Raw genomic sequence first — 7279 nt, 5'->3', positions numbered from 1 at the left:
GCTCGAACAACCTGCATTGGTGTCAGAGTGGGATGGGATAACCCTTCGGCGAATTAAGTGGGGGAGAGTGTAACGCATACGGCCACCATTGCAGGTTGTGCGAGCCGGCTTACCAGCGCGGTGACGTCACCGCCCTTCCCTGTGAATAGCAGGGACCGCAGCCGCTGGGCTGAAGGGAGATCTCCCTTTGGCTCAAGAGGCTGGGTCCCTGTTGAGTGATGCCGGAGGCCCGGGTTTGAGTCCCCGATGGTGGGGGGCCAACCTGCGTTGGCAGAGGCGAGGGCGTATACCCACGTGAACCCCCTGGCGTTACAATATCAAAGTGTCCTTGATATATACATATTGTAATGACCGCGGAGTTCAGTACGGAATGGAGCAGGCGTAGGACTCAGGAAAAGAGGTTGAACAACACATTTATTAACCAGAACCGGGGAAAGGTACACACACACAGGGACAACAACACAGCACTTACACTAATACAGACACGCGAGGGAAGAGCCCGCCTCACAGTTCCCGCCCCCTTATATACAGTTCGGCCCCCAAGCCCCGCCCCTCAGGCGCTGTTCCCAGCCCGCCTTGCGTGCACATGGCTAAAGGGGACGGAGCAGCCGTTAAAGCGCCCCACGTGGGCGCTACAATATTATTGCATACTTAAGTGCTGAAAGGATTGACATCCTCTCTTTAATAACGTGATGAGTGCAGCGAAGAGGAAGTTCTCAGTCTCATGGCATGAAAATGGATCCTTCTTCTGCAAGTGTTCCTGAAAATCAGCTTTGGTTAATTGAATACAAAGCAGCCAGTATGCTGATCTCTCTGAACACCTTTTTTTGTTTCATTTTCTAATAGTAAAAGTGGACAATAAAATACAGAGGCATCCTCCTGCTGTTGATGATCTCTGCATGCCTGTGGAGCAGTTTCCCATTTAGAAATGCATTACAATTTATGAAAATTGTTTAGGGAGTTGTCCTCGTATTGTGATGGCAGTCACTATCATCCTTATATAAAGAAAGCTGTAGAGTCTTAGAGTGAGTGTGTGTTGCCTGAAAAAACTATCATAGGATGCATGATGGTTTCCTTCAGCCAGGAGGAAGAATGCACTTTAAAATATTTTAAAGAATACAAATTCCTGAGTGTCAAGAGAAACCAACAAATTGAAGACACAATTAACCTGAACTGATTTCACTGGCCCCTCCACATTCTCCCGTTATTATAAATTTACTGTGCCATACATGAGGACCTACTGGGCTGCCAGCACACTCAGACTGACATCACTATCCATGCAGGACAATAGTAACCTCTAGAAGCGACTTGCCTGCTCAAGAGTGTACATACATACAGTATATAAGAATAAAGACATCACCACTGTACTGCATACTGTATATGTGTATTTGAAGTAACAGAATGGGATGATTAAGTACAGTCCTCAGAGGAAAACTACATTTGTGGCTCAAGAAGGAAGTCCCTGATCAAGGTAATCATCCCGAGCTCATGTACGAGACTCAGAAACTACAAGCACAACACCAACGCGTGAAGTGGTGTATTCTGGGAAACAACCAAGGTGGGACGGAGACAGAAATCGATGGGCAGCACCAGCAAGCTGCAGTTTGTGTCGTTACTGGAAGCCTTTGTCAGATCCGTCTGTCCCTAGCAACCGCATGAGCTGGACGGAGCTCACAGCCTCCTCTTGCTGGGACTTTTCCTTTTGTTCTTGTACCTCCCGCGAAGCGGAGCTCAGGACCCTATGCAGACGGTCTGATCCGGAAGTAGGTGGAGAAGGACATCAGGGGAGGAGACGAAGAGGATCAGGACGGGTTGACAGACAGGGGGGCGTGACTATGGTGATCCGGTGCTCGGGGGGGCGTGGCGATGGCAAACAGGGCCAGGGAGTCCAAAAGGGGGGAATTCGGGGTGCAGTCCAAAGTCCAAACCTGGGGGATCCAACCAAGACGAAACAGACACAGTTAAAATCCGGAACAGGGACAGGGAACCAGGAAGATAAAAAACAGCATAACGAGCCCAGGCGATCCGAGCCCTGGACTCTGATGGTCAGGACGCCGTGATGAAGCCTATGCCGTCAAGCCGCGGACGAAGGGCGACTTGATGATAGGCGGGCCTCCGGGCGTCCGTCTCCCAGTGCTGAGCCAGGAATAGCGAGAGCGCCAGGCTTAAATAAAGACGGATTAAACAGGGGGCAGGTGCACGAAATCAACTAAAATACAAAAGGGCCGGAGCTCCCTTCAGAGGAGGGATTCCGATCGGGACTCTTCTGAAGGCACTGAAAGGACAAGGGGACGGACACAGGGGTCAGCGGAACAGCTCAGCGCGGGGCCATGGAAATTCAGAACAGGACCCGCAGGAGGGACGAGGGGCCAGAGGCAGGCCTCGTGGAGGAGATGGGGTTCGGAGGAGTAAGGGGGGCGTGTAAATCCAGGGATCCGTGCCAGCTGTCTCTGGAAGCGACTGACGATGGGAAGGCAGGAAGAATGCGATAAGCTTGGATACCAGCAAGAGAAACAAGCTCGTGTTGTTTCTAGCCCTGACAGGAAGCGCTCAAGAGGACCAGCTGTTTACTGAACAACGCCGAGGGATTCCACTTCAGCCACCTGACTGGGTAGTTCAAGATGCAGCACGTTTCGGTATGCAGTACTGAGCTGTAAAAAATGTTCGAATTCAGTAGTCCGGTCAAACCCTAGTTAAGACAGCGCAGAGGCGTGATTCGAGCCGCAGTGAGCCGCACTGGAATAACTCACCTGCCTGCAAGGGCGGAGGGGAGGAATGCGAAAGCGAAACGCGCAGAGCGAGAAGCGTGACATTTCCCTGTAGGTAGGCGGGTCTGGACGCCGACTTCCTCTTGAACGGCTGTGTAAAACTCCATTAATTAAAATGCATGTTCACACTTCAACCAGATAAGAAAGGCAGGACAGAATCAACACTGTGGGGAGGGAAATGCCTTGGGTTTTTTTTTCCCTTTACAAAAACGATTCCAGGACGGCCACCAGCCGGGGCTGAAACGTGGACGAGTCTGGGCGCTCTGCGTACCGTTCGGCTGCTCGGCGGCGAAGACGGCATTTCACAGAGTTCCCTCGGCCCTCTGAGCTCTGGTTGAAATCAAAACTGAGAAGCTGATGCACTCAACAAGCAAAGCAAACTAGCGCAGGAAAGGAAGCTTCAGTGTCATAAGTAACTGCTCTATAAAATGAATGTTACCCACTGATCAGTCATTTAGGTTATTGTCTTCAACAGCCATGGCCTTTTCTTCAGAAGTTACAGGTGACAAACTGGTACCGGTCTTTAAACAGTGGTTTAGGGCTTTATAACAGCATGCATCATTTTATACTTACATTTCGCTTGTGTTGGTAGGTCTTCTTACGTTGGGTAGACAGCCCTGGATCATGTGTTTTTAGTTCATTTGTGAAAGGTTTCCAAAGGGGGAAAAAAAACATCCAGGTTACATTTGTTGAAGCAAAAATTGTGAGAATGCGGACAAAAAAAAAGTTTAAAATAAAACGTTGTTTACACCGTTACCTTCCATTATTTTATTTTATGGGGTGGGATTACACTTTGTAAAATAAAGACGAGTTGTGTTGCTGCACACGTATGAGCTTGCGTTTTGTTCAGTACACAAGATGATTTGACATGGGAAAATGCTTGACTGACAATAACTAACGTAAATACGCTGAAGATTGTAAATATCGGTAAGAAAATCGTTAAGAGTCATTACACGGGGGGGGCATAACATGTAGAGAGTGCACACAAGGAGTAGTACGTGAATTGTTCTCAGCATTCACGCCAGGCACAGAAGCAACACAAACCGCCGACAGCTGGACAATGTCCTGGTCGCAGGACCGACACAGGGACACAGCGAACCAAGACCTCGAGCTACAGGAGCCCCCCAGCGGCCTGTCGCGGCTCTTCACAGCCGCCTGGTGCAGACGAGTACAGAGAGACATTAAAACAAGTACTGGAAGAGATTATTTTGCTGGCATCTCAGCGCCTGTCTCTGTACGTGTACTGTATCAGAACAGTTACAGAAAAGATCATGGAGGATGAAAGAAAAATCATCCGTTGGGCGTCACACATCACGTACGCCATTCAGAAACAGAAAGACGCCATAAAGAAGTCCCAGCTGTCTTCTTTTCCCACAAACACACGAATACCACAAAACCGCGTTGTACTGTAAGTCTACCGCGATTTTAGTGCTACGGGTTTTTTAATTATTTCAAGCAATTATGAAAGTATAATCCTGATTGTGAAGTCAACATAATAATTGCATCCTACTTCAAAAATCGTAACCACGTTATTAGGCTGTTCTTTCTGATTTTTTTCGCGGTTTCTCTTGCTATTGCTAAGTGCCAGCTGTGAATTTTTTATGATGTATGGTATTATCCGTGACTTGTGCATTGTACTTTATTGTATTATCGTAGTGAGGGCTATGGTGTTTATAGCAACTATTGTATTGATTATATCGATTTCGATTATATTCGGGTAGCGGGTCTCTGTATCTCCCTAAGGAGTACTTAGACCGAAGCAGCACTGACGCCCTGGTCCCAGATTCTAGAGAAAAGCCGCACTGTGGTGACAGATGTCACACCCATCCCTCATTCTCGTGGCACTCAGTGACTGAGAACTACTGTAATGCCAACACATTTTGTCAAACAGATTTTCAAAGGATGAAAGAGACAAGTTTAATTAAAAAAAAAAAACATGACATGGTCTTTTAGTACCTTAACATAAAAAAGACAATAAAACGTTCCTAGCTGGGAAACCCCATCTAGAGTGCAGAATGTTTTTTCTAGCAAAAGAGAGATTTTCTGTGTTTTACTGGGAAGTGATGTGAGCTTACTCATTTTGAATTGTATTATTTCTAGAAATCAATGTTAATATACAGCACTGAATAATTTAGAAAGATGCCTACCTAATGTGTTTGGGGGGAAAAAACAAAAGATTATCGTGTTGTTCTGTTTTTGAGCTACAAATGATAAGAGCATAATCGGTACATTTCAACTTCAAAGGTAGTATGCAGATTTAACTAACTGGGACTTTCGTTTGCTTCGAGCTGAGTCAGCAGTGTTTTTATGACAAGCCTAACCTTTCACGGTTGCGTGTAAAACTACAATTCCTACTGGAGACTCACAGAATAGCAACAATGTAAACATCGATTAATCTCTTTTGCGTTAGTTAATGCACACTTTGTTGTTTTCGTCGTTCGATTCAAACTTCCTTGTGCCTGTTCTTCGTCCATCTCTAGTGAAAGGCACCCGTAATGTGAAAATGTACATTTTTTCTTTTGTAGACCAAAAGCTTCAACGAATTTCGAAGCCCTATATAACGACATTTCATTACCGACACTCCAGGTTAATAATTCGCGCGTTACAGTTGTTGACTTCACAAAAAGTGCGAATTCCCAGCATTTACAAGTACAGTTAGTCTGTGCCTAAGAAAAAAAAACATGCTGTTAACCGCCGCTTTGCAGTATTAATTCCGATACAACTCCCAGATTGGGTTATACTAAATAACTCTCTGGTGGTTTCAGATTTACTTTCTGCAACAGGAGGAAAGATGTCAAGTAGTGGTAGCGACTAGATTTGCGTTAATCGGGGTCGGACCTCAAAAGTTCTTTGAAATCTGCTATTTTAAAAGCCCTGATCCCACCTCACTTTTAACACCTCGGTAAACCCACCTCAAACCGCCGCCAAAAGACCGACTGTCGGAGTTCGCCAGTAACTCTCGCGTCCCCGGCTGTCGAGAAGACGCGCACCATACAAACGCATTACGTCACCCTGTTTCAGATTTCGGCACATTTCAAAGGTGCACAATAATAAGGCTCCTCTGCTTCGCTCCCTGAATGTCACGGAGGTGGGGGGGAGGGGGGGAAGAAGGGGATGTGGAAATCACAGGATGTGGGAGGGGTGCGGTGATCATTCTACTCAATTTTCTTTCAAGAGGTCGTAACTGGGTGCCGATAAGAGAAATCACTCTTCTACAAAGCGCATATATGGCACTACTGTAAGGTAGGCGGCTAGAAGCTCAGGCCAGGAAACTGAGTCAAAGCCGTATGAACAGCAGTAGCTGACTAGTTTTCTCTCTCTGCGTTAATTTACGAAGGTCAGAAATTACCCAACACTCCTACAGTTTGAATTTTATTGTTTCAGGGGCCGTTGTTATCTTTTTCATCTTTACATGGGCTCCAAGCTGGAAATGAGTCAGCAGCTTGTATTGGTTTCTGATTCTTTTGAATCTTTTTTTTCTTTTCTCTTAAATTTCACTTGTTTTTCACCGTGAAAACAAATTCCCAGATGTACATTCTTGACAGTTTTTTTTTTAATTTATTGTAATTGTTCATCCATTTTTCTTTATATGAATTGGCATGTTTCTAATCTGAAGGGACTGCGACGCTGAGACAGGCATTCTGGGCTCTGGGTGTTTGTGTTGTAAACAGGGCCATCGGCACAACCGCTGGGCCTTAACCGTCCTAACGGAACAGAATAGGCAGCATAAATAGCAATTCGGAGCTCCTGCAGTGGACTTCTGGTTAGTTTGACCTTTCAGGTTGATCTTTTGAGACGCAGAAAATGAGGTTTATGCATAGAGGCAAACAGCAGCACGAAAGATAAAACAGCCAGTAAAAAATTAAAACGTGAAGAAAAACGCCCTTTCTTTTAAAGTCCAGGCTGCTTGCAATTTCTGTTTTCAATCTCCTGAGAGAAAGAACAATCCATTGCACATGTTGGACTATGCTCTAGAATTTAAAAAATAGTTTTTTTTTAAAGCACAGATGTGGTCACTGTGCTACAACATGGACATTTCTGCTTGGAAAGGCAGGAGGAAGGAGAGCAAGCAGACTCATTCCTGTTCTGAAGGAAAAGCGCGATCGCACTGCCTCCTGGAAGAGAACAGATTGCACAGGGATGTGATTCAGGTATTATGGATCACGAAAGACACTGGCCAATGTTTTTCACTCTGTTCTCTCTGCTCTCTGCTGATTCTTCAGGACCAGCAGCAGCGCAAGATGAAGACTCAGTACAGCAGACACTCCCGAAAGAGCCAGGAGGCGTGAAAGTCTGGAAAACCCGGCGTTGAAGGTGACTCTGTGGGAGCTTTTAAGAAACAGACAGATCAATAAGGAGCAAGCTTGGCTTAACTGACTCCTTATATTCTCTGTCAGTGGTGGGTTTTATCTGTGAAATTAATTTTACTGTAATCTCACACTTAATAATAATAATAATAATAACAACAATAATAGCTTACACTTATATAGCTCTTTTCTGGACACTCCATT

The 7279-nt window shown here is 45.7% G+C and overlaps 1 long non-coding RNA gene across 1 annotated transcript; it reads right to left on the bottom strand.

Moving 5' to 3' along the window:
* Positions 1–436: 436 nt before the first annotated feature.
* On the bottom strand, positions 437–5755 carry LOC148823909 (uncharacterized). Its single transcript, XR_016093776.1, has 3 exons — positions 5681–5755; positions 3342–3385; positions 437–1928 (listed from the first exon to the last, which is right to left on the bottom strand). It is a non-coding gene; the product is annotated as an uncharacterized LOC148823909 (long non-coding RNA).
* Between the last annotated feature and the right edge of the window lie 1524 nt (positions 5756–7279).

Source organism: Atractosteus spatula, chromosome 11 (genome assembly GCF_055471065.1).
Source record: "Atractosteus spatula isolate fAtrSpa1 chromosome 11, fAtrSpa1.hap1, whole genome shotgun sequence".
In the NCBI taxonomy this organism is placed as follows: domain Eukaryota; kingdom Metazoa; phylum Chordata; class Actinopteri; order Semionotiformes; family Lepisosteidae; genus Atractosteus; species Atractosteus spatula.
The sequence above is the reverse complement of the archived record's forward strand: the minus strand, read 5'-3'. Positions and strand labels throughout refer to the sequence as shown.